At 36.9% G+C, this 26165-nt stretch overlaps 1 protein-coding gene across 4 annotated transcripts in view; it reads left to right on the plus strand.

Annotated features, from left to right (window-relative positions):
• Nucleotides 1-26165, plus strand: part of LOC129723621 (BTB/POZ domain-containing protein 2) — a 48363-nt gene that overhangs the window by 8369 nt on the left and 13829 nt on the right. Inside the window, exon 1 of one of the 4 annotated variants that reach the window (XM_055677954.1) lies at nt 12619-13082. The exons of 1 other annotated variant lie outside the window; for it this stretch is intronic. The gene's annotated coding sequence lies outside the window, so the exon portion shown is untranslated. Of the gene's footprint in view, nt 1-12618; nt 13083-14965; nt 15053-15089; nt 15329-26165 lie in introns of those variants that run through there. 2 more of the 4 variants (XM_055677953.1, XM_055677955.1) reach the window with 2 other exon arrangements.

The following is a 26165-nucleotide window of genomic DNA, read 5'->3' on the forward strand; positions in this document are numbered from 1 at the left end:
GTAACCAGATGGGCAATAGTCGAAGGGGTATTGCAGGTATTGCAGGTAGGGGGCGGTCCACGGTCGAAAATATATTTGTGCGTTAGCCTAGAATGTCCAATCCGAAGCCTAGTCAATAATGTAGCCTCTTTTCTAGTTAAGTTATTAATGCCTTTCCACTCCGTTATCGAGCTCTTAATTTGAAGAAATTTATTTTGAGTCAAACTGTTCCATTTTTTATGCCATTGATTCAAAACCTCTTTTTTAATCACTGATATTAAATCGTAAGTCGTTGGTTGCGAAGGACTAATAGCATATGTTGCGGAAGATCGTGCTAGTTGATCGGCACGTTCATTGCCGTCGATTCCGACGTGACTGGGAATCCAGATGATTTTTATGATTTTATTTGGGTTTTGCTTAATATGATTAGGATTTTTTGTACGATTGGATCATTACTGAAAGGATTTTGGAGAGCTTGGACTGAACTTAGAGAATCCGTCAGAATTGCGAACTGGGAGTCGAATTCTGATTCGATCGCAAGTTTGATGCCTTCATGAATTGCCAGTAACTCAGCAGTGTATGATGAAGATGAGGAGGGTAGACGTTTAACAATATTTTGATTTTGTTCGTATACTGCATATCCAACTGCTTCTTCGAATTTAGAGCCATCAGTGTAAATAAATCGATAGTCTCTGTTCTCTGCGCAGATTGCCAGTAACTGCGAAATATACATAGTAGGATTAGTGTGAGACTTTTTGAAATGGATTAGGGAGGTATCAAACTGAGGAACTGTGGCACTCCATGGTGGTGATTCCATCCAACTACGAATAATGGGCTTCTGCAGTATTATTCCGTATTTATTTAAGCATTCTAGACAGCGCTGATAAAAAGGTTTGTAGTTCGGAGTGAAACTGTATGGGGTGTGTTTGTCGATTAAGTTGATGAAAGTTTTGTGCAGTGGGTGGTCTGTAAGCGAGCATATTTTGAGCCCCAAAGTCATCATTTGAATATCTCGGCGAAAGTTTAGGGGCATTATTCCAGAATCAACGTGGAGGCTTTCTGCAGGGCTTGTGCGAAAAGCTCCTGTAGCTAAACGAATACCTATATGTTGGACAGAGTCTATATGTCTGAGTAAAGATTTATTGGCTGTGCTATACAAACAACTCCCATAGTCTAGTTTAGATAGAACGAGAGACTTATACAAAGTCAACAGGATTTTTCGATGAGATCCCCATTGAGTGTGTGAAAGCGTTCTTAATATTTTCATTGCGTTGTTTGTATTTATCTTCAAATTTTTAATGTGCGAGTTCCAGTTGAGTCGTCGATCAAATTGCATTCCCAAAAATTTATGGTTATTTATTATTTTAAGAGTCTGACCATATAGTTGAAGCTCTGGATCGGTTGAACAGTCAGTTCGTTTACAAAAATGTATTATTTTAGTTTTGGAAGTTGAGAAACGAAATCCAGTTGTTTTGCACCATTGTTCCAATCTCAGTAAGAATTCTTGGAGTTTATTTTGGATCAACGGAAGCGATTTTCCGGTTGCGAATGCCACTGTATCATCTGCAAATTTGAAACCTTTGATCGATGAGGTGAAACAAGATTGCATAGAATTTATTGCTATGAGGAATAGCGTAACGCTCAAAACTGATCCTTGAGGTAGGCCATTCTCCTGAGTAAACTTTGTTGATGCTTGATTTCCGATATAGACCTGGAACGATCTGTGCTGTAGGAAATTATGTATAAAGTGGAGCATATTTCCTCGCACACCAATAGACGACAAACATTTGATTATTTGGGGTTGCCACGTCATGTCATAAGCTTTTTCGAGGTCGAAAAAAATACAGACGAGGTGCTCTTTTTTGCTAAACGCTTATTGGATTGCAGATTCGAGAGATACAAGATTATCCATGGTGTTGCGGTATTTCCGAAATCCTGATTGAGAGGGGTCAAGGATGTGTTTGGTTTCCAGGTACCAAAGTATTCTTCGGTTAACAAGCTTTTCTAGAAGTTTACATAGGCAAGAGGTAAGCGAAATCGGACGATAACTTTCAGGATTGAGAGGGCTTTTTCCTTGCTTTAAAATAGCGATGACGATTGATTCTCTCCATTTTTCAGGAAACACCCTTTGGGTCCAAAAGGAACATTTAGGTCATTAATTCATCATCATCAGAAAAGCTACTGGATATATCGGATGTATCTTTCCACTGATTAAATTCATCAGAATAATTTTCAGAACTAGACGTATATGAAAAATGTTTTCCTAATTCGTTAGCGATCGCATATGTAGACGTAATAAGTTTGTTTTCCACCTTGAGTGAAGAGATATTATTCGATCTTGTTTTTCCGCGAATGCTTTGGATTTTATTCCACACGGTGCTGGTTGGCGTGGATGGTGTTATAGTGGTAACAAATTCTCTCCATTTTTCTTTGGATCGTTGTCTAACAATTCTTTTTACTTTTGCCTTTGCAAGATTATATGCAAGAAGAGTCTCATCATTCATGTGAGAGTTGAACTTTTTTAAAGTCTTTCTGCGTTCTTTAAAACAATCAGCAACATGCTGGTTCCACCAAGGTGGCTTAAAACGTTTTATGGTACTAGAAGTTTTACGAATAGTCTCTGAAGCCGAATCGATAATAGATTCTGTAATATGTTGGACCTGCTCAAGAGCGCTAGTTGGTTTATTCTGGCAAATATTATTTAGGCCGTAGGTTAATTTACAGCCGTAAGTAGAGTGTATAAAAGTATTCTACTTCAACCTTGCGGTCGTGGCTTTGCACACAACCCTCCTGTGATTTTTTCTCGTAGCAGACTAGCCAGTGCGATATTTTATGATATGATTGTAAAATTATTCACTTAATACGATAAATTTTGTTCACTCAAAACGATAAATAGTATTGATGAGCAAAAAAAAAAACTTTAGTAAAGCGGGCAATGTATGTAGTTTCGCGGGAATGCGAATATGAACGGGAATAGAAGGTGTGACTAGAATTAGAAAAAATTTTCCCTCGTCCAGACGGGACTCGAACCCGCAATCTCCGTTGTCTCCGGCAAGGTGTTTTGGCCAATTAAACTACTGGGTAAGGGTAACTCTTCCTAAGACCAATGTCGAATCACCCTCTACTATTGTGTTCCCGCATCGCAGCACGCCGCGATGAAACTGCACACACTGTCCTGTGGAAGTTTATTTCTGTCAACTGAGAGAGTGGTCTCTTTACGCACACTATGTATAATGACTTATTATATCTACAGCATATACAGCACATTATACCGGCGCAAGCGATGAGACACGTCAGTTGGTGTGGTGGCCAACTCCCATGGAAGGCGTATCACGGAAGAGCTCCGTTGTGCTAATTTTACTTTACGAACTAATTTCATTTTTTGTCATATTGACTTACATTTTAAGTTTAGTAAAGCGGGCAATGTATGTAGTTTCGCGGGAATGCGAAGATGAACGGGAATAGAAGGTGTGACTAGAATGATACGCCTTCCATGGGAGTTGGCCACCAACTGACGTGTCTCATCGCTTGCGCCGCTGTAGATATAATAAGTCATTATACATAGTGTGCGTAAAGAGACCACTCTCTCAGTTGACAGAAATAAATTTCCACAGGACAGTGTGTGCAGTTTCATCGCGGCGTGCTGAGATGCGGGAACACAATAGTTGAGGGTGATTCGACAATGGTCTTAGGAAGAGTTACCCTTACCCAGTAGTTTAATTGGCCAAAACACCTTGCCGGAGACAACGGAGATTGCGGGTTCGAGTCCCGTCTGGACGAGGGAAAATTTTTTCTAATTCTAGTCACACCTTCTATTCCCGTTCATCTTCGCATTCCCGCGAAACTACATACATTGCCCGCTTTACTAAACTTAAAATGTAAGTCAATATGACAAAAAATGAAATTAGTTCGTAAAGTAAAATTAGCACAACGGAGCTCTTCCGTGATACGCCTTCCATGGGTGTTGGCCACCAACTGACGTGTCTCATCGCTTGCGCCGCTGTAGATATAATAAGTCATTATACATAGTGTGCGTAAAGAGACCACTCTCTCAGTTGACAGAAATAAACTTCCACAGGACAGTGTGTGCAGTTTCATCGCGGCGTGCTGAGATGCGGGAACACAATAGTAGAGGGTGATTCGACATTGGTCTTAGGAAGAGTTACCCTTACCCAGTAGTTTAATTGGCCAAAACACCTTGCCGGAGACAACGGAGATTGCGGGTTCGAGTCCCGTCTGGTCGAGGGAAAATTTTTTTCAAATTCTAGTCACACCTTCTATTCCCGTTCATCTTCGCATTCCCGCGAAACTACATACATTGCCCGCTTTACTAAACTTAAAATGTAAGTCAATATGACAAAAAATGAAATTAGTTCGTAAAGTAAAAAAAAACTAATTAATAATTTTTGAAACTGTAATTTACGGGATTGTCTATTGTTTGTGATCTATGTTCGTGATAGCAACGTGAAAAGCTTCGTGTGTTTATTTTGTAATTTTGAATTCACAGCTGCTATTGATTGGACTGCATTGAATCCGAAAACCATTCCACCAATAACATAATTTTGTTTGACGTTGGTTCAACTTGTCGTTTTTGTATTTCAAATACTAATTATTAATAATACAAATAATAAAAAAAATAATACAGGTCATGTTTTTTTTTTCTAGCAATTTCATTTAAAAAACAAAACAATTATTACACGAAATTTTTAATAATTTATTTATATACGACCATATTGAAAATTAACTTCCTTTTCATGTACAAAATATTGGGATAATCCATCACGTATTTGTTTGCCTCTGTTACCTACAAAAGTGCGACATACTTCGAGTGGGTAAAAGCTATTCTTCATATTGTAAACTCTACGCCAATCACCTTCAATGACACTTCCTTGATCGACCATCGTACTATTAAAATAAATTCTGCTTCGCATCGTAAGGAACCTAGTTGTGGAGAGCGCAGCAAGCAATATTGTGATTCTCATAAAGTATTGGAATGATTTCTAACCTTTATAATTATAATAAACACTTCCTGAATGTGCTGGGGCTTTCATCGCGATGTGCTTTCCATCTAGAGGCCGATGCAATGAGGAAAATTTCATCTATTGTTAGAATTTTCAGCTGATTCCAGCCAATATTCTTCAGTTTATGGAAACTTTGACATAAATAACATCGTTAATTGTTGAGCTAAAAGATGTTTGACAGAGTTTTACCTTAAAAAATCAGGCTTCGATGCTTTGTATATTGCGTCACAAACTTCGGGAATTATTATTGATTGTGGGATACGAAAGAGAAATTGTAACGACATGAAACTATCACCTGTTGCAAGAAAGCGCAATGTGAGAGCTAGCCTTTCACCGGCAGAAATAGCTTCTCACATATTTGAATCCAGCTTTTTGATTAATGGATATACCAATTCCATAAGGGTCTGAAAATCGTGAACCAAAACCACTAAAACACAGAAACAATGTTTTCGATTGACAGTTGAATTATTGTGTTGCGAATGAAAACTAGATTTGCTTCATATTTTTCGCATCGTGTAATAGCATAGCAAACTAATTTACCATAAAATGAACAAAGAGACTTTGCTAGCATTCAAGCAAACAGGTTTTGAGGTAAATATTTGCTGTAGTGTAATAGCATAACAAATATATTTGCTCGTAGAAAAAAATTGCGCAAACAAATCCGGTATCAAAAACAACATATATTTGCTTCGTGTAATAGCCGCTTTACTCTTCTAATAAATAATATTTTTAGGAGCTTACTCGTTCGATATTATGTCGGTCACGATTATTTAGTGAATATCGAAGATGAAAAATAAATAAAAATAACTTATAACCGTTGCAAAAATGTTCAATTCTTGTCAAGTAATAAATGATTTTCAAACACCATCAGTAGCTGCATTGCAATTTTGATTGCACGCGAAAAGAAGTTGTGCGGCTGCAATGATAAACGACGAGAAACTAACGGCGCTCTGCTCCACATATTCTACTATACTACGGTACTGTTGCTTTACCAGCATGTTTTCTGTCATGACATCATTTTCTAATACGCTCTAACAGCAGGCTTAAAAATTGTTCAAGAAAAGGGGTTGTTTCAAACTCTTCGAAAAACCTTTACCTTCAAGACATCAAATTAGTCTAGGTTTATGGAAGCAAACATAAATTGACCTATTGGAACGGGAAGATTCTGTCAATTTGTTTTTGGATACTGATACAGAGAATATCACAGGGAATGGTTGGTGTCTATTCATGTCGTCTGTGCTAGGAATGCTCGTATGTGATTAGTTCATTGTTCGCGTAAATTTGTCCTTAACAGTTTTTATCGATTTTTACCACTTTGCAATGGAAAAATAATGATAACTAGCGTCAGTGCGTCTTGAACTGTCCTACAGATCAGACGTTTTTTCGGTTGCTTGTGGACTGGTCTTTGACTGCCTATAGCTTCAAAGTTTGTGTTTTGTCAGTGTGTCTTTTAAAGACTACCTGAAAGTTATTTCCCATCAGTCTTTCTCAAGACTACCTACTTTTGAATTTAACATTTGTTTAAACTTTTTTCGTATCACCTGAAATGGCTGGACGGAAAAAGAAACCTCGCATCGCTGCGGGGAGGAAAAGAGAGGCATCTCTTTCTGACACTTCGAGTGTCTGTAGTGACAATCCTTTTGATATTTTGCCTGAGCAAGAAGCTGGTGAAATGGAAGTTACCAATAATGAAACTATACAAAATAAAAAATCTTTAAAAAAGGAGAAAGTTCCACCTATTGTGGTAACTATTTCTTCTGAATTTAATATATTCAAAAAGGAACTTTCAACGTTTGTTTCTGACGTTAAAGTTACCTATCAAATTGGCCGTAGAGGTGAATGCCGCTTATTAGCCGACTCAGTAAAGGGTCGTGATCGTTTTGTTCAGTATTTAACTGACAAGATGTACAATTTTTTTACATATGACACCAAGAACGCCAAGCCGTTCAAGGTTGTCTTGAAAGGTCTCACCAACGATCAAACCGTTGATGAGATCAAACTTACTTTAACAGAATTACTTGGCATAGCCCCTACCCAAGTAATTCTAATGAAACAAAAATCACGAGGCGAAAACAGTCAGAGAACTGGAATTTCCCTTGTTAATTATTTAATTAATTTTAACCGCAATGAGGTTAACAACTTAAAATTTTTTGAAAAAGCACATGCTTTGTATAATGTGCGTGTAAAGTGGGAAATTTATAGGAAGTATGGCGGAGGTGAAAAGCATATCACCCAATGCCGTACTTGCCAACGTTATGGCCATGGTTCCAAATTCTGTAACATGGACCAAAAATGTCCTAATTGTGGAGACTCTTCTCACAAAAAGGACACAAAATTTTCGCTGTGCGAATTGTAACGGCAACCATATGTCAAATTTTTATCAATGCCCAGTCCGTTTAGCAATTGTTAAGGCAAAGCAAGGTAAACAAAATTCAATTTCTCAATTAAAACCAACTTCAAAACAAAATTCTCCAAGCGTACCAGTGACGCATAGTTTACCTACTCCTTTGCATACCCGTTTAACTTATGCACAGGTTACAGGTAGTTCGAACATTATACCGCCTAGTGTTAGTGTAGTTCGAAAATGACCGTTAATATGGGTAAGCAAAACACGCTATAAAATAATGGTACACCTATTACTCCAGCTAATATTGCTGCCGAAAATATTTTTTCTAATGTCAACTGCCTGGTGCCTATTACGGCAGGTAAACTTTCTTTTTTGCAACAGGCAATGTTCGATCTTATGAACGCCATGTTGCAGGCAAAATCAATGTTTGAAGCCATTCAAATAGGCACAAATTTTACTATTAAAATTGTTTCTAATTTAAAATTTAGCAATGATTTTAAATAAAACAATTAAAATATTAAATTGGAATGCTCGCTCATTGAAGGCCAATGAGAATGAGCTTTTTAATTTTTTAACAGTTAATAATGTGCATATTGCAATTATTACTGAAACATTTTTGAAACCTAACATAAAATTAAAATATGATCCCAATTACGTGGTACATAGATATGATAGGATTCAGGGTTCCGGCGGTGGAATTGCAATTGTTATTCATCGCCGAATCAAACATCGTGCTCTTCCCCATCTTGAAACGAAAGTTATTGAAACTTTGGGAATTGAAGTTCAAACTGAACTTGGGATTTTATTTATTGCCGCAGCATATTTACCATTTCAATGCACACGCGAGCTCAAAAATTATTTTAAAGGTGATTTACAAAAACTCACCAGAAATCGTTCGAAATTTTTCATAATCGGCGATTTTAACGCTAAACATCGTTCATGGAATAATTCTCAAAGTAATTCCAATGGCAAAATTTTATTCAATGATTGTTCTTCAGGATACTATTCTATTTTGTCTCCGAATAGTCCGACATGCTTTTCTTCTGTAAGAAACCCTTCAACAATTGATTTGGTGCTAAAAGATCAAAGTCATGTATGTAGTGATTTGATCACACATGCTGACTTTGATTCTGACCATCTTCCAATAACTTTTTCTTTATCACATGAATCAGTTTTAAACCCTATGAGCTCTGTTTTTAATTATAACAAGGCTAATTGGGAAACTTACAAAACTCATATTGAGAGAAATTTCAATAATGAGCTTGATTTGCAAAACGAAGTGAATATTGATTCCGCTTTAGAAGCATTAAAATGTGCAATTGTTGATGCCAGGAATTATTCTGTTCCAAAGGCTCAAGTGAAATTTGATTTACCAATAATTGACGAAAATCTTCAACTTCTAATTCGTTTGAAAAATGTCCGCAGACGTCAATATCAACGTTCTCGTGACCCTGTTTTTTTAAAACTATTTATAAAGATTTACAGAAAGAGATTAAACATAGATTTACTCTTCTGAGAAATCAAAATTTTGAGACTAAAGTTGAAAACCATATTCAAAACCATTTTGGAAGCTGTCGAAGATTCTTAAGAAACCTTCAAAGCCTATTCCAGTTTTAAAAGATGGTGAACGTTTTCTTGTATCCAATGAACAAAAGGCTCAAAGACTTGCTCAGCAGTTTGAGAGTGTTCATAACTCAAATTTGAATTTTGTGAGTCCAATTGAAAATGAAGTCACACGTCAATTTGATTTAATTTCTTCCCAGAATTTTTTACCTGCAGAAATAATTGAAACTAACTTGAATGAGATTACATCAATTATTAAAAATTTCAAAAATATGAAAGCACCTGGTGACGATGGAATCTTTAATATACTAATCAAACATTTCCCTGAGAGCACAATGGAATTTTTAGTGAAAATTTTCAATTGCTGCTTCAAAATTGCAATTTTCCCAAATTATGGAAAAATGCAAAAATTGCTCCAATTTTAAAACCGGATAAGAACCCAGCTGAAGTTTCAAGTTATCGACCAATCAGTTTGCTTTCTTCAATAAGTAAACTGTTTGAGAGAGTTTTTCTTAACAGAATGATGTCACACATCAACGAAAATTCAATTTTTGCAAATGAACAGTTTGGATTTCGCCATGGGCATTCCACAACTCATCAATTGCTCAGAGTTACTAATATGATACGAGCTAACAAATTTGAAGGTTATTCCACTGGAGCTGCTCTTTTAGACATAGAAAAAGCATTCGACAGTGTTTGGCATAAAGGTTTGATTGCGAAATTGCAAACTTTTAATTTTCCAATTTTCCTAATCAAAATTTTAAAAAATTATCTTACTGATCGAACTCTGCAGGTTGTCTATCAGAATTCAAAATCTGATAGATTTCCTGTCAGAGCAGGTGTGCCTCAAGGTTCAGTCTTGGGTCCAGTCCTGTACAACATATTCACTTCAGATCTTCCTGATTTGCCTCCAGGATGCACAAAGTCATTGTTCTGCGATGACACAAGCATTTCCGTAAAAGGAAAAAGTCTTCGTGTCATATGCAGTCGATTGCAGAAAAGTTTAGATATTTTTTCTTCCTACTTGCAAAAGTGGAAAATCTCTCCCAATGCTTCTAAAACTCAAATGATAATTTTTCCGCATAAGCCTAGGGCTTCTTTCCTCAAGCCAAACAATAATCACGTTGTCAAGATGAATGGGGTTATTTTAAGTTGGTCCGACAAGGTCAAGTACTTGGGACTAATTTATGATAAAAAACTTATTTTCAAAGAGCACATTGAGAGTATACAAGCCAAGTGCATCAAATATACGAGATGTTTATATCCTCTCATTAACAGGAATTCTAAACTTTGTTTAAAGAACAAACTTTTGATTTACAAACAAATTTTTAGACCAGCAATGCTTTATGCTGTACCGATCTGGTCAAGTTGCTGTTCAACAAGGAAGAAAACGCTCCAAAGGATTCAGAATAAAATTCTGAAAATGATTTTGAAGCGTCCTCCTTGGTTTGGTACACTCGAATTACATAGACTTACTGGTGTTGAACCATTAGAAGCTATGTCAAATAAAATTATTAACAATTTTCGACAAAAATCGTTGCAATCCTCAATTGCTACGATAAGCTCTCTTTATAGCCAATAAGTTAGCAATTAATTTAGTTGTAAGTTTACTTCCCCTTTTCGACAAGTAGGTTTAAATCCCTACGAATGATAAGTCCTAATTGCGAAAGCAAACAAATCCTAACAATTAAAATTACAAATTTCTAACAGTGTTGAGAAGTCACCATTTGTGATTGGACACACATACTCATTATTTACTAATATTTATCATAAATACTTAAGCTACTAACAAATCCCCCCTTTAAAAAAAAAAAAAAAAAATGATAACTAGCGTATTACAAAATTGTTCAATATTTTATCTATCCAACAACATTATGCTCAATCAAAGAAATAGTTGTCGGTTTCCGTTATACTCTACTAAATTTTTTGGAAATAAATATTGAAATTCAGTCCGCAAATATATATTTCGACTGTGACGTACAGTCTTCCTCAGTGCTTATGTGGACTGGTCAGGAACTGAGGAAGACTGTACGTCACAGTCGAAATATATATTTGCGGATTGAATTTCAATATTTATTTCCAAAAAATTTAGTAGAGTATAACGGAAACCGATAACTATTTCTTTGATTGATCTCAATCACTCTGCTAAGACGCTCGTTATAGATTTTCAACATTATGCTGTTATTATCGTTTGAAATCTGACGTAACATTTCCGCTTATTTTCCGTCTAGTTCCGCCACTGTTGTTGTGCCAATCACCGACGCCCAGGGAGGCGACTCCACCCAGGACCCTAACTCACGACCCGTTAATTAACGGACCGGCGCCAACGGCTTTACTTCCTCATGCGATGGAAGGCGTGATCCCAAAGATTTTTCGCCTCAGAAAATCTCCCGGTGTCGGCTAGGATTGAGAAGCTAGGTTGTGAGTGGATCACGCCACCCCACAACCATCGAAACCTATGTCGGCGTTGAGATTCGAACCTTTTATGAAAATAGACATTTTTCTTAGGTTATCCGTTGTTCTCTAGCAACAAGCAAGTATTATCAACATAACACAATTCGTTCTTTGAGAGCAAATAAATGAATAATTCAAAAGCTATCCCCGTCCTTTGAATAAAACAAACCATGGAAACAAGTCCCGTGGATGTGAACATAACCTTAACTTCTGAATTGTTCATCCAGTCTTTTTGCTGTCGAAGAATAATTTATGTTATATTGATCGGACATTTCGATAGATCTATTTTGTTGTTGGAGAACCATTACTATTAAAATCTAATTGCATATTAGAAATTGATAATTCTCAATTTTTTTTTAAATTGAGAAAAAAATCTTCAGAACGCAAATTTTAAATAAAATTTTATCATACATTTTCCTTCTTTTTTTCTTCAATCTTGTGGTATCGGTTTCGAACGGTACAAGACCCACATTTTTAGTGAAGTCATCAGTATCAATGTGCAACTAAGAGGATGAAAAATCTTCACCGTTGAAAATCACTCCAAGAAACTTCAATTATTTCACGCGACTATTCGTCTCATTATCAATGACAATGTGCATGTCTGGTTGGTACTTTGTTTTAATAATATCTTAGCCTAAGCTGTTCAACAGCTTGTAACGAAAGAATTATTTTTAACGTTAAAAGCTATAGTTAACAAGTTACAAAAAAATAATTTCTACGCGGTTACTAATATGTGAATTGGTTGTTCTCCTTCTTTTGTTTGTGTGATTAGATAAGTAATGTGATATATCGACTCAACTATAAAAAATACAATTACAAAATCGTTAACAGAATGATATACCAATTCAACTTCCTGGAAAATGTTATCATACAGCAAATTTCTTGAAGAGATGTGCTCGAAAAAAATAGTACATTAGTTGAAATTTAACAAAACATTCAGTTAGGTTCAAATGTTATAATGTTAGTTAATTTTCCATATAAAACAGCTTTTTATTTTTAAAATAAACTAAAATGTAAAGTGGAACAATAAATCTTGAACTGAGCTTTAGAAAAATATTGAGCAATTGCTGCTGCTATGTTTACCACGCGCCTCCACCATCAGCAGCACGGGCAACATGATCATGAGCATGCGAGCGTAGAATGTTTTGAATTTTCTTCCCTTTTCGCTCAGCAGCAGCAGCGGAGAGTGAGTGATGAGTGACACAATACCTAAGAGCATAGGAATCAAAGATGGTTTTGCTTGCTAACATTTTGGCACATCGTCTGAGCTGATCGTGCTGAAAAGTGTTCGACGACAAGAGAAGAAGTACTACAAGTCAGTTCCTTCTGGTCGTCTGTTATTGAAGAACCTGTGTTTTGTACCGAGATTACATCGCTCCGCTGGTTTGATTGCTGTGGGTGTTTGGATTTTGTGCTATTCGTAACGTGACAAATATTGATGGTTGCCGATACAAGATAAAGTTGCAGTTTCTTGAAGAGTTTATCAATACACTACACGGTAATAGAATAACACCGAAAGTCGGTGTAAAAGATTCAGCGTGTGAATTCAACATTCATATCAAAATACAGTAGCGTTTGAAATCATCGTCGTCAGCTGCTCTGCTGCGATAAGGGAAAAATAGAGCGTGCGGGGGCGGTGTTGCCTTTGTTATCAACAAAAGAATATAAAATAGAAGTTGTACATTATACCTACGTGATAGCAGTCGAAATTATTGAAGGTAAGAGTTTTTATTTTCATTGATATGAAGCATTATGCAAATAACAATCGATATAAAATTATCTGCTTTGTGCGATGGAAGGTGTGACGTTGGAGATATTTCACCATATATTTTCATGACACATTTTCCTCATTGAAGCCGACTTTAGAACCGTTTATCGAAACAGTGTGTTTGACTAGTTTCCAGAAACAATAATTTTTAGTAAATCCGACGTGAATTTAAATAAATTTATCGTTTTTTTCAATCACAGAATTTGTTATGATCGGATCATGGTGATTCATGATCGGGACAAAAAAGTTACCATAATTGGACTTGTGTTTTTTTTCGATACTTCTAGTGAATAATCGTTTCGTGTGTTGAATTCAAATTATATACTGTTTTTATCACTAACAATTTGGTGGAGATTTATGACTCTCCCAGAAATTAGAAAACTGAGTTTCACGTTCACTCTGCCTATGAATAATACTAAATAGAGTAATGATATTTTATACAAGAATTCCTTCTATTTTTAATACGCAGCGAAATACAGGTTATCACCAGGTTTTAATATAATAATGTTTGTGGGCTTTCATTTGAAGTGATCAGAATTTAGGCCGCCATCTTGAATTTGGCCGCCATCTTGGATTATATCAGAAAAATGCTTTTTCGGAAAGACAAAAGTACAGTACTACAAAAATCAGAAAAATGTTTTTCGGAAAGACAAAAGTACAGTACTACAACTTCATCGAAGACGTCATACAGATCAAACAAACCGTAATGGCCCTAAGAATATTTGTAATCATAAATACCTTCCCAAAATAGCATTTTCAGTAACTTCTCAAAAATGAGTCGTGCTCCAAAAAATTAAATCAATAGCATAAAATGAAATTTTTTGCCTATAGAAACGTCTATGCAAAGTTTCAGCCAAATTAAAAATGACAATTTCAATGAAATAGTTAAACTGGGACATTTTTTGTGGAACTGCTCAGTATTAAAAAACCTATCGCTTTGTTAGTATCACACATGCTAGTATTGTACTCATTATTCTCACTAAACCTAAAAAAACAGTAGTGGCGTACTAGTTGTAGCATCAATCGATTATGATATATGGACATATATGGACATAACATGTGCATCCACTTGGTCTCAGTAGACAGTTTACTACGTTGATCGCGCGATGTACGATGAATATTTTGAAACTCAACTTGGAAAATAGCTTCAATTGATGGGTTAACACTGATGCTCACCAAATTTTTGTCTTGCATCTTATAGCATTTTTTCTCAGCTTTCCAATGCTGGTCTCAGATCGAAAATCGGTAGTTGCTAACACGGTCAAAATTGCATTTTTCTGATATAATCCAAGATGGCGGCCAAATTCAAGATGGCGGCCTAGATTATGATCACTTCAAATGAAAGCCCTATCATTCCTCTTTACAGAAAAGTGCTACTTGTAGTACTCTACATTACGAAATCTAGAGATATAGCTCAAATAATACATCAAGAATTGCTAAAATTTCAACTTTTCTGAAAACTGTTTCGCCCCTTGGCGACCAAGGGGTGAACAAATTCGATCAAACAAAAATGGCATTCTCATTTTTTCTCTATTTCTAATAACTATGTGCATTTATATCAAATTTGAAAGACCTTGTGCACCTAGTGGCCTAGTTTCAGCGAGAATTGCTCTCATGAGGAGCTGTTTTACTTTATGTAACAGATATCCCATTGTAAACATTTAGGCAACATTGTATAATTAGTCTTAATTTAAATATTTTGTCGCAAGTGTTTATTAACTGAACAAGAGTACCTACTTACTGTTATTCCGCCACGGCAGATGCACTCGCTCTCTCTCTCAGCAGGGAATTATCCCAGGCTACTGTTTCTCGGCAGGCTCTGAAAATGAGCGCCTGTCAGGCAGCGCGCTTGAGCGGTGGTGATTGTGTAGTGCAGGCCAGAAGTGGTCGCAAACAAATTGGTTGATTTACCAGTAGAAAGTGAGTAAACCGTAGCTTTTCAACTTGTGATAAGTCTAGTAAAGCGATTGGGAACGTAAAAATATGAAATCTTAGGCGATAATTCTACGAAAGACAGTAATTTCAAGAAAAGTATGTGCTTTAGGACAGTATTGATTTTCACTTGTGGTGGAGTAAAAGTTTCGCGAACGAGTAACTCAACACCAACACATCGGCCGTGTCCCACGAAAACAGTTACTCTATGGCGATAAAAAGTGATAAACAAACGTGCACTCACTGTTTGTAGTCTGCTGCTTGGTAAGACAGGACTCGGGCAATGTAGAGATCGTTGCTGGGGATGATGAAAAGAGCCAAAGAAAATTGGGTCATCGAGGTGGATGGAGTGGGATATCTGCAGCAGTGTTGGTGATAAGGAACCATTCCCTTGAAGTTTTCAACTTCATATTTTGGGAGCAGGAATTACTGAAATCTCGTTTTTCTCGATTTAATATTAATGAAACAACTTCGTTGCGGTTTGGTAAAACGATGGCAAACCAGTAGTTACTGATCCCTAATTTAATTTAATTGATCAAACAGCTGCAAACTATGAGGGCAGACCAGAAACCGAATACTTTAAAGTGTACAGACAATTGGAGACCCGCAGCCAATTTTTGCGTTCTGCATTGTTTAATTGGATTATATTCTTGCCATAGTAGACAGTTACATTTTGTCGTGCAATTCTCAATTCTTTTTTTCCTTGGTAACTTCTACTTTGTGGAGTTGTGTTTAACCCTCTAGTGTCCAGTGCCGCTTTTAGACCGTCTTCAGTTGAACCTCTAAAAAGCTACAATATGAACTTAAAATATGTTTATGAAGCTTTATAGTGATTTTTTCGAAGTTCGTCCAAAAATAAACTTGGGCACTAGAGGGTTAATTTGTTGCAGACACTATATTGAAGGCGACAAAATACTATTGAAGGCGACAAAATACGAACACTTTGATATAATTCTAATTTTATAAATCAAACTAAGCTCGAACTGGAAGAAATATCCGTAGCATTTTGTACAAATGAAACTGTCTCAATCTCATCAAATAACACGCGAAATTTTAGAATGCACTCGAATTTTACCATCACTATGTCAAGGTTTGATTCATGGAGTTTGTTCCCTGCTTGAGATGATTCATAATAAAAAAGACTGAAAAAAGCGCCTTGCTACTGGCTGCAATGAATTTATTTATACTCAACTCGTTCCGTCCTACTCACTAGCGCACAAGCTGCCCAAGCGGTGAAAAAACATCAGCTTACTATTTACTCACGGTATCCCAGCATGTGGTGGTGTGTCTGTTCTGCTGTGAACGGTCATCGTGTTTCCCTGCTGTATACCTACTATGCGGGTTCGGTTACCGGCCGAAAGTAGCAGCGCAACACGGATTACTTTGAGCTGGGAGTTTTTACAACTTCCCTTCTCGTCGACTTTCCTCGGCTCGGGAAAATCACTATGGACGGTGGTGCGTGAGCCGTAGCAAGATGGACACGCACGGTGGTTGGAATAGTTTATTCCAAGCGCGCCGTGCGCATCTGCCGTGTTGTTTTCGTTGTCGAAAACAGGCTAAAATTAAATCTGTTGGGAAAGGTGCGATGCGTACCGTGTTTTTTTCCTTCAATAAGTGCTTTTTACGATATGAAGATCCGTGGGGTAAGATGGAAATGCTGAGTTTAAATGATGTGTTAAGCAGTAGTTGTAGTTCTGTTGATGTTTTTTTTTAACATTAATTTGTAAGGTTTTTTTTTTCAGAAACCAGTTCTGTTGTTGTTTCTCTCGAGAAAAGTTAAATCAATGCTAAACATATCATAGCAGCTAATTATTTTGAGTATCGGCTAAAAGATTTCTTAAAGTTGACGTACAAAATGTTAGTTATAAAGACGTTTACGCTGCCGCCTCACATCTCAACTAGTCAATTCCAGTCGTCGCCGGTGAAAATTGCTATGATGTTTGCGCTGTTGATTAATAAAACAATGGAAGTGGCGAGATATTGATGAAAAATAGATAAGAATAATAGAATTCGAATATTCATCATTGATAATAAAGTTTTGGTATCAACTGTGAACTGAAAGCATCATGATAAATTCAACTGCTCTTTCGCTGCCAACTCTTGGTACCTACTTAGCAGAGTAGAAAATAATTTAAAAAAAAATTATACATTTTTCGAGCACAATTCGCCCTTACTATGGCCAATCATGCCTTGTTTTCTAGCAGTGATAATGAAATCAAATAATGATATAGCGATTAAGGTTTAAATCCAAACTATCCATTTGGCTCATACTGAAACAGTATTGAAAGGGAACATTCCTAAGGAGGGAAGGGGTTTGCAGTTTTATGACGAAATGTAATGAGAGGGAGGTTGGGGGGATCAAACCAAGCTACGTAGCAAATATGAAACTAATAAAAAATTTGAATTTGTTCTAATTGTTTTTTTTTTTTTAAATACTGTTTTGTTTGTTTAGGGTCATGTTTAAATATTGTCTGTTATAATTCCATAAGAATACAATATATGTTCTTGTTAAAAATAAATTGGTACTGAGGGGGGAGGGGTTGTAATGCTACGTCATTACCTAGACTGCGACTTTGTGACGAAATGCTACGATGGAAAAGAAGGGGGTCAAAAAACGCAAAAAAAGCTACGTAACTTATGCGTTAGGGTGTCCCAAAATTGCACAGTAAATCACGAATAACTCAAAATCAAGTTATTTCAGAGCCATGTAGTCTTTGGCAATGTTCTTCCTCATAAAATTTCCCAACTTTTAATGGCATTCAGTTGGTGAGAGCATTAGTTTTAATACTCACTTTTGTTGACTGAATGTCAAAGTATTCTTGAAAAATCTCTTTTCCAAACGATAGAATTTTTTTAGGAAAATAAATTGACGATAATCAATCTGAAACGAATTTTTCCCTTACAGTTTGGACCCTAAGAAACCTGTAAAAAATATAAAAGTATTAGGTTTCATGGAAAATTGAATAACTGAACATGTTTTTTGGATCTAACATAAGAAAAACCGATTTTTTCAAAAAAGTCATCGGGGCCAGTTGAAAACATCATTTTCTAGAGCTACCGCCGAACAAAAGTTTGTTCGTAACACCATTTTCTATCATCTGGAGGGTGAGCCCCAGACGTGTGCAATTTTGGGACACCCTATTATGCATGCTCCATGAAAAATGACTCAGTAGGTTGGCAATGGAAATTGGCTTTTCGAATTTCGGTTAGAAACATGAATCGAAAGTTTCGTCTTCTCAAAAAAGTCCCCATGCCAAATTTCAGCTCAATCGGACTTTGGGAATACGTGTCTCAAAGCGATCAGAGTTTCACTTATTTTGACCGATGAAAAAATGCATAGGTAACATTCATGACATTGTCGGTATTAATTTTTTTTCTTATGCCAAAAGTCTAACAAATTTATAAAACGTCAAGATTTGATGTTACAATTTTTTTTTGAATCGACTTTCTTGAGCTGCGGTCATTGCAACGTATGGAAAAAATTTGACCATCGAAATTCGTTTGACAGTAGAGCTTATAGGTGGGGTGTGGCGGGTATTGAAAATTGCCAAATTTCGCGTTTTGTAATATACGAAATAAAGTTTGTTTTGTTTATTTTACCCATAGAGTTGTTCAGATAAAGCTAGGAGAAAATCATCTACTACAGGGTATGAATATACCTTACTATGAATGAAACCACGCCAAATAACCTATCGAATGAAACTTTGCACACGTAAAAGATAAGTTTTATACAATTTTTAACATTGATTTTTTTCAGAAATAGTCAAATTCCAATTACGCAAAGTGATTTTAATAGTAATTTCAAATCATTAAGCTTTTGCAGAATTTCTAAATGCATACGTTTTGAGATATTTCAAAATTAATTTTGAAAAATTTCTGTTTTTCATGAAAGTATTGGTGGTTCTCAAGCAATATACATATTGTTGGCGCACACCGACGCTACGTTGTGTGATTTTAATCGTCGGTATACTCGCCCGCTTCTGTGCGGTCATCAGGTCATCAGCATTCCTACATCATGTCCTATGAGGTCTGAAGCGAATGAGTTTATAGAAGGTCGATTGCCTTACTAAATAATAATCAATAAAAACACATCCTCCCTAATTCATGTCCCGCCCATTGTACCCTTCCAGCTTTAGCGATTTTCTGAATACTGGGCTCGCCGCAGAGTTGCGCCAGCTCGTGATTCATTTTTCGCCTCCATACGCCATCCTCACATACTCCGCTGAAGATGGTCTTAAGCACACGTCGTGCGGGAACGGATAGTGCTTGCAAGTCCTCCTCGAGCAATGTCCATGTCTCGTGCCCGTAGAGGACTACCGTTCTTAGTTATGAGCGTCTTGTACTTTGTGCACTTAATACGAGGGCGAAGGTTGCCAGACCTCAAAGTCTTGTGGTGTCCGTAGTAGGCACGACTTCCAGCTACAATACGTACGGATATCTCTGCTGCAGTTGTTGTCTGACGTTACCAATGATACGAGGTACACAAATTCGTTAACCACCTCGAACTCATCTCCGTCGACCACTATCGTTACTACCTATGCGAGCCTTATCGCGCTCGGTTCCCCTGCTAGTAGATACTTGGGTTTCGATGTACCGATCCATTGTGGCCTAGTCTTGTTAGTTTCGCACGAAAGCCATTTTCGTCCATATAATAACTAACTTTCCATAGCTCTACACGGTCAATAGTATCGTAAACGGCTTAAAAATCGATGAATACGTTTTTGATCGATTATTTTTAACTGTTTTTCCTTTAACCATATCGACTTTGAAGTGCTACGCATCTGGTCTCTAGAGATAGTTATTTGTTTCCAAATTTACCTCTTCATTAAAGTTAAATTGCATGCCAGAGAGCCACGTTTTCAACCAGTGAAACAGGGAATAGTCACTCAAGGTTCGTTCCTTCAGTTTAAAGGTCGTATCGCAAACAGTATGAGCCAGAGCGTTGTCATGGTGATACAGCACTTTTTTCTTCAGCCTGATTTCAATGTCCAATCGATTCAGTAATGTACAATGATATTGTTTATTGATTATTTTACCATGTGCAAGACAGTCTATGAATAAAAAAATTGAAAACCCCAAAGAATACTGCCCACCACCGGATGATAATACCGATGTTGGCGCTAGGGCGTCTTTCACCAGGTAGAAGCAACTGGGTCGACTTCTGATTGGACTCGGGAATTTTGTTGTGGATCTATGTTTTATCCATTGTCTCGAATCGCCGCAATAATTCCTTCCAATCCATGCCTGATCCGGTGGTAACGGTGGCTAACCAGCCTATGACTGAGAGCCATGTTAACCCTGGAAAGATAACACTGATCGACAAAATGGAAAAAAGTGCATTCCAAAAGCTCAAACCGGAAAAAATGAAAAATTATAGCTATTCATCCATTTCGATGAATTTTGGTGCCCCTAGTCATTACCAAAACACGTCAACTTACGTGAGTGTCGTGTAGAAATTGCTCACCGGGTTCGTCACGTTAACGTTATGTTTACGAGTAACTCATTTAAGTCTCTGTAAAAACGGCAAAGTCTAGGGACATTGAAATTCACACGAATTGTTGAATAGCTCTAATCTTTCATTTTTTCCAGTTTTGGAATGAACCTGCGTTGACCAGTGTAATGTGCGTCAATTTCCTAAACTAAACTCATTGTTTTCAGCAATATTGCCCATGACCTGAACTTGTGTTTGTTGTTTACCGATGTGTTTACTAGGGTGGGGCAAAGTGATCGATTTTCCAGAACCAAGTTTTTTTGGTTTCTTTTGGGGCCCCAAACAACCCTAAACTTACAGGAAGTCGATTGGTTTTGTACCCGTTGGCGCGTAGCATTTCAAATTTGTATGGGAAAACCTACTATTTTGCATTTACCTTTCTAGAGAGCTCAATAATGATCTAATAACGCACTACATTATGTTAAAGTGTAGTATTTCAGACGTCTTACAACTTTACACTGAAAAGCTAGGGTGTCCATAAGAAGAGCTATTGTTGTTCAAAGTTGAGTATGTCGATTTAAATGCAGAAAATCTTGTTTTCTGCCAACATTACCAATGTACCGGCGTCAGTAGGATTCCCATCAGAAGTAACATGTCGTAACGAGTTTATACACTCAGCTGGATTAAGCAAACAAATTTAGGTCAATATTCTAGACGTAGGTAGTATCTACAATGTGTTTCAGAGGTTACTTCTAATGGAAATCTGACTAACGCCGGTACACTGGCAGTGTTGGCAGAAAAAATGATTTGCAACATAAATTTCGACATACTCAACTTTGAACAGCTCTAGTATTTTTTTGGAACGCCTTAGCTCTTTAGTGTCTTCGGCCAAGTTGTTAGGCATCAAAAAACCTGCCATTTGAAGTCATGAAACCTATAGTTTGAGCCATTTTGAGCTCTTTAAAATGGAAAATGCAAAAAAGTTGGTTTTTCTATACCAATTTCCATATAAATTTGAAATGCGTCAAGCAGAGACAAAACCAATCGACTTCCGATAAATTTGGGATTGTTTGGGGCTCCAAATAGAACAAAAAAAAATTGGCTCTGGCTTTCTGCTATCAAGTTTCGTTTTTCCCATATAACGATTCCCCACTCTAGTGTTTACACATTTACTGAGCATCGTTAGTTACCCTTTCAAGTATCAGTAATCATAACTGCCTGGAAAGGTATTCGTTCAACTGTGTGTGTCTTTTTTTCTGGAGTTTGGCGTGAAGTTAGGGTTAAGGGATTGGGAGGGAACCTGGGAATAAACTCATGTGTAGATATTCCTCTGACATCGAACGGGCTTGGTTCTTCTAAGATTCGAACTCATGACCATTCGCTTGTCAAAGCGGACTCTATAACCCTGAGGCTACAAGCTCCCCTGTAAAATCACTATGACACATAAACAACGAGCAAAGCTGTTAATAGTACAAAAATAATCTATAAATTCATCTATAATTCACATAATTCACCTCTCAATATCAAGTAAAGCAATGCACAGTGTTCTATTTTGCCGTTTCGTGCGATTAATTAAATATCAACGAAAATGTTAATTATAGCCATAATGTATGTTCGGAGAAGTTTCAAGATATTCGAAAATGCATCTTTCAATGTAGGAGGATGAGTGATCAATCCACCTAAAAGTGAAATAGAAAATTTACTTTTTCATCAGATTGAGATAGATGCGTGGTGTCTTCGGCAGCTTTTTAGGTGATCTCAAAACAAGAAACTTTGCCGAAGCCATCATGCTTCTATCTCTTACATATTACAAGCAACATAAAGTTTTCTATGAAAAGGCACTGAAAATCTCAATTTTCGTTATAACTGTTTTCTCAGATTTTTCCTAGTTTTCAAATCTTCTGCAAAGTTATCAAGCATCCAAAAATGAATGTTTATGCCGAACATTGTTATGTTTTTATCTCCTAAAATAAAAAAGTTATTGGATATATTTCAATATTTTTAGGGATACTTTCACCTCAACTATCTCCAAATTGCGCAATTTTACGCAAGTGGCAGTTCCATACGATGAAATAATTGTCTTTAGACTTTCAATTGAAGGTACAAACTTTTGTATGTAAGAGTATGTAAGTAGCCCGCTGATTTTTGTATACAAAAATATAAAAATAAACAAGTTTTGAGTTTCGAAGGTGGCACTTAACGATCTTAAGTTAAACATGCATTCATGCTTTGATAAGGTTATCCACGTGCTTCTGTTATAATAGGAACTGACGAAATGAGCACCCAATGCAGTAGATACTCGTGAGCGGTTTTACGGGATATCTTATGATATTCTCGATATCTGAAGATAAAATCCCTGCTCTCTCTTTTGAAATCGGGGAAAAATAATAAATAGAGTTCGAAAAGAAGCTACTATTTTCATCCACGCCTTCTTTGTTGAATATAACTGAATATAAGAAAACTCATTTTTTGCATACAAAAATCGGCATGACATAGCTTTGAAAAACAGACGAAAAGACTGCTTACATACTCTAACATACAAAAGTTTGTACATTTAATTGAAAATCTAAAGATAGTTATTTCATCGCATGGATGGTTGAGTAGAAAGTATTCCCAAAAATATCGAAATATGTCCAATAACTTTTTTATTTTAGGAGATAAAAAAAAACAATGTTCAGCATAAACATGCATTTTTGAATGCCTGATAACTTTGTAGAAGATTTGAAAACTCAGAAAAATCTGAGAAAAAAGTTGTAACGAAAATTGTTATTTTCAAAGCCTCTTCATAGAAAACTTTATGTTGCTCGTAATATGTAAGAGATAGAAACATGATGTCTTCTACAAAGTTTCTTGACTCGAGATCACCTAAAATTTTGCCGAAGACACAATACGTCTATCTTAATTTGATGAAAAAGCAAATTTTCTATCTCACTTTTAGGTGGATTGATCACTCATCTTCCTACATCGGAAGATGCATTTTTGAATATCTTAAAACTTCTCCGATCATACGTTATGGCTATAATCAGCATTTGAAACGCTATTTAATTAGTCGCACGAAAACGGCAAAATAAAACACTGTGCAATGATATCAAAACACGATATATGTATCATATTATTTCGTCATATGCTGTTCTGATTTGGTATAGGATTTACGGCAAGGACGTCAGATATTGACATTGTGTACTTCGAATAACTAACGATTACTACACATGTACAACATTACTCATGTATGAATGTTTACATTCACCTTTATGCTTTTAAGTATGTCAATCTTATGAAGACATGGAATTAATTCTATTGTATTAGCGAATTTAAATTCGATCAAACCAGCCCGACCAAATCAATATCCAATCTTTTGCATAGCGTAACTCAGGCTTAATACCCATTACCCATACTAATATTTTATGCGAAATCATGAATTCAGATTAAATACATCAGTGAGCTCAAACCGCACGGACAGACGACCTCCGGACGCTTCAGAAACAGTAACCTTCACACTGAATTTACTATCCAAAACATTTACCATAAATGTATGCTTAATAGTTACGCTAAGTTTTCCCATCAGTTCCGCATATGTTTTCAATACATACCAATATAGTGTTGATTAAAAAGTTAAATTTTAAAACCCCGGCAAAGTTTATTACTGCATGCGTACGTCACTGTCTACCGCATTAACGATAAGATAAAGTTGTATTGTTGATAAAGGGAAGCCGGCGATCGATCACATCTGCGATACAATTGGTTTTAGATATGACGGGAAAAAATGTAAACCTAAAAATTTGCTCGCTAATTAGTTCGATCAGCACTACTGGTAGGTGGCCCTCACAAGGTTCGGCGCCGTGATAACCAACCGCTTCTTTAACCCGTCTACCGCACTCTTAGTCTAATACCTAATAGACTGGGCTGATTCACGTCTGGTCGATACCCCGCGTCTTATCGGACTTTGTGCCTACTCAAGGCATTTCCGGCCGCGCTATGGGCGCCTGGGAGTTAAACGATAAGGTGGATATTGCATTATGTTTAATGCGTCTTATTATTTGATACCGATACCTAAGCACAGATAGCTAGCCGGATGATCTATTTATTTTTTGCCACCATCGTAAGTTGTCAATCTTATTTTTAAGCGCGAGTTAATTTTGTTTTTCAAGAATTGTTGTAAATGCTTGTTTATACCATGTGCGGCACGTTAGACACCCGCATAAATCTGATTCGCTAATTATAGATTTTGCACCGTTATTAGGTCATCCTTCGCGTGTGCATAAAATGGATTTTATTTCGATATCCACTAGCGAACCTATACATTAGAGAAATGACAAGACACTCACCGTTAAGGCAACTGTCAACATCAAAACGGATAACGGCAATGCAAAATTATACAGATCGCCCGTTTTGATGTTGACAGCTGCCTTAACGGTGAGTGTCTCGGCGTCTCTCTGGTGTATAGGCTGACTAATATCCACGCAGATGTTCATTTGTTACAAACCGATAATGTAAACAACGTTCAACCGGCTGCCTCAACGGTAGTGGCAGCAAGAAAATGTTTGCAGAACAATTGGCGGCTCTGTGTGTGCATTCATCAATTCGACTGCGCACAACTGGCAGCAACAGGCTTCCCTGGGAGTTCAGCATCATGGTCAAACCCTATGCGAGCGTTGAGGTGTTACTTCCTCTACGATGGTGCGGGATGTAACTAACGGCTTCCCTTCCTCCCCAAGGTCCTAGCCTATCGTTAAGTTTTGGTGCATGTGATGCACTGTTGTTTAGTGGCGCGATTATCCATGTGTGAAGTGCACTCTACACAAAAAACGGAACTCTGATCAGTAACTTCTGCTATGCCCATGGTGGGCATTTGAATACCAATTGTAAAACCAACCATCTGTCATAATGTGTATCAGATAGGCATAAGTAATGCTTCTACAATATTGCTAGTCAACTTTGAATCGAAGATTTTCTCTATGTGAAGTTGAGTATATATTGTTTTATACCGGCCGGCAAGCGGCGCAGAGCCGGTTATTTCAGAGGTTATTATGGTTACTACTTACTATAACTTATAAGTTACTTAAGATGCTGATAAAATGATGAGTAGTAAAACTAGAAATGGCTTCGTACTACAGAAGGCATCAATGAGTAATCCCATCATTATTACCTGTAGCATCAATTTTAAGTCAAAAGCAATGCTCATTTCAAGAACCTACTTGAACCTTTATTAGCGTAGTCGATTGGTTTCTCATGTATTTGAGAGTGCAGTTTCAATATTCCGCACCCCTCGTAGACTTACTTAAAATGCTACATTGTGTTATGTTTTAGCTAAAGTCATTTTGTCATCTTGTGAAATGCGATTCGCTGGACTGATCGAGTCCAGAATAACATTCTGGGGGGATCACACCACATGCAACGAACCGATTATGTGTCAAGATAAGCTACTGATAAAGTCGGCGGTACTCGAAGTCAGTGAAGTGCCCCAATGTTTTAATCAGCTTGGGGTGTGCCATTATAAATACGATGAGTAACCTGACGCCGACGTTGCTCGTTATTGCATTAAAAATATTACGTTCTAGCAACGCTAGCCGAAGCAGACAAAAATTCCCAATGCAAAATGGTTCCTGTATGAAGATTCGAAAGGCGTTCAAATTGAACTTAGTGGAGATTTTCAAATTTTGCCATTTCAAA

The sequence above is a fragment of the Wyeomyia smithii genome, chromosome 2 (genome assembly GCF_029784165.1).
Source record: "Wyeomyia smithii strain HCP4-BCI-WySm-NY-G18 chromosome 2, ASM2978416v1, whole genome shotgun sequence".
NCBI lineage: Eukaryota > Metazoa > Arthropoda > Insecta > Diptera > Culicidae > Wyeomyia > Wyeomyia smithii.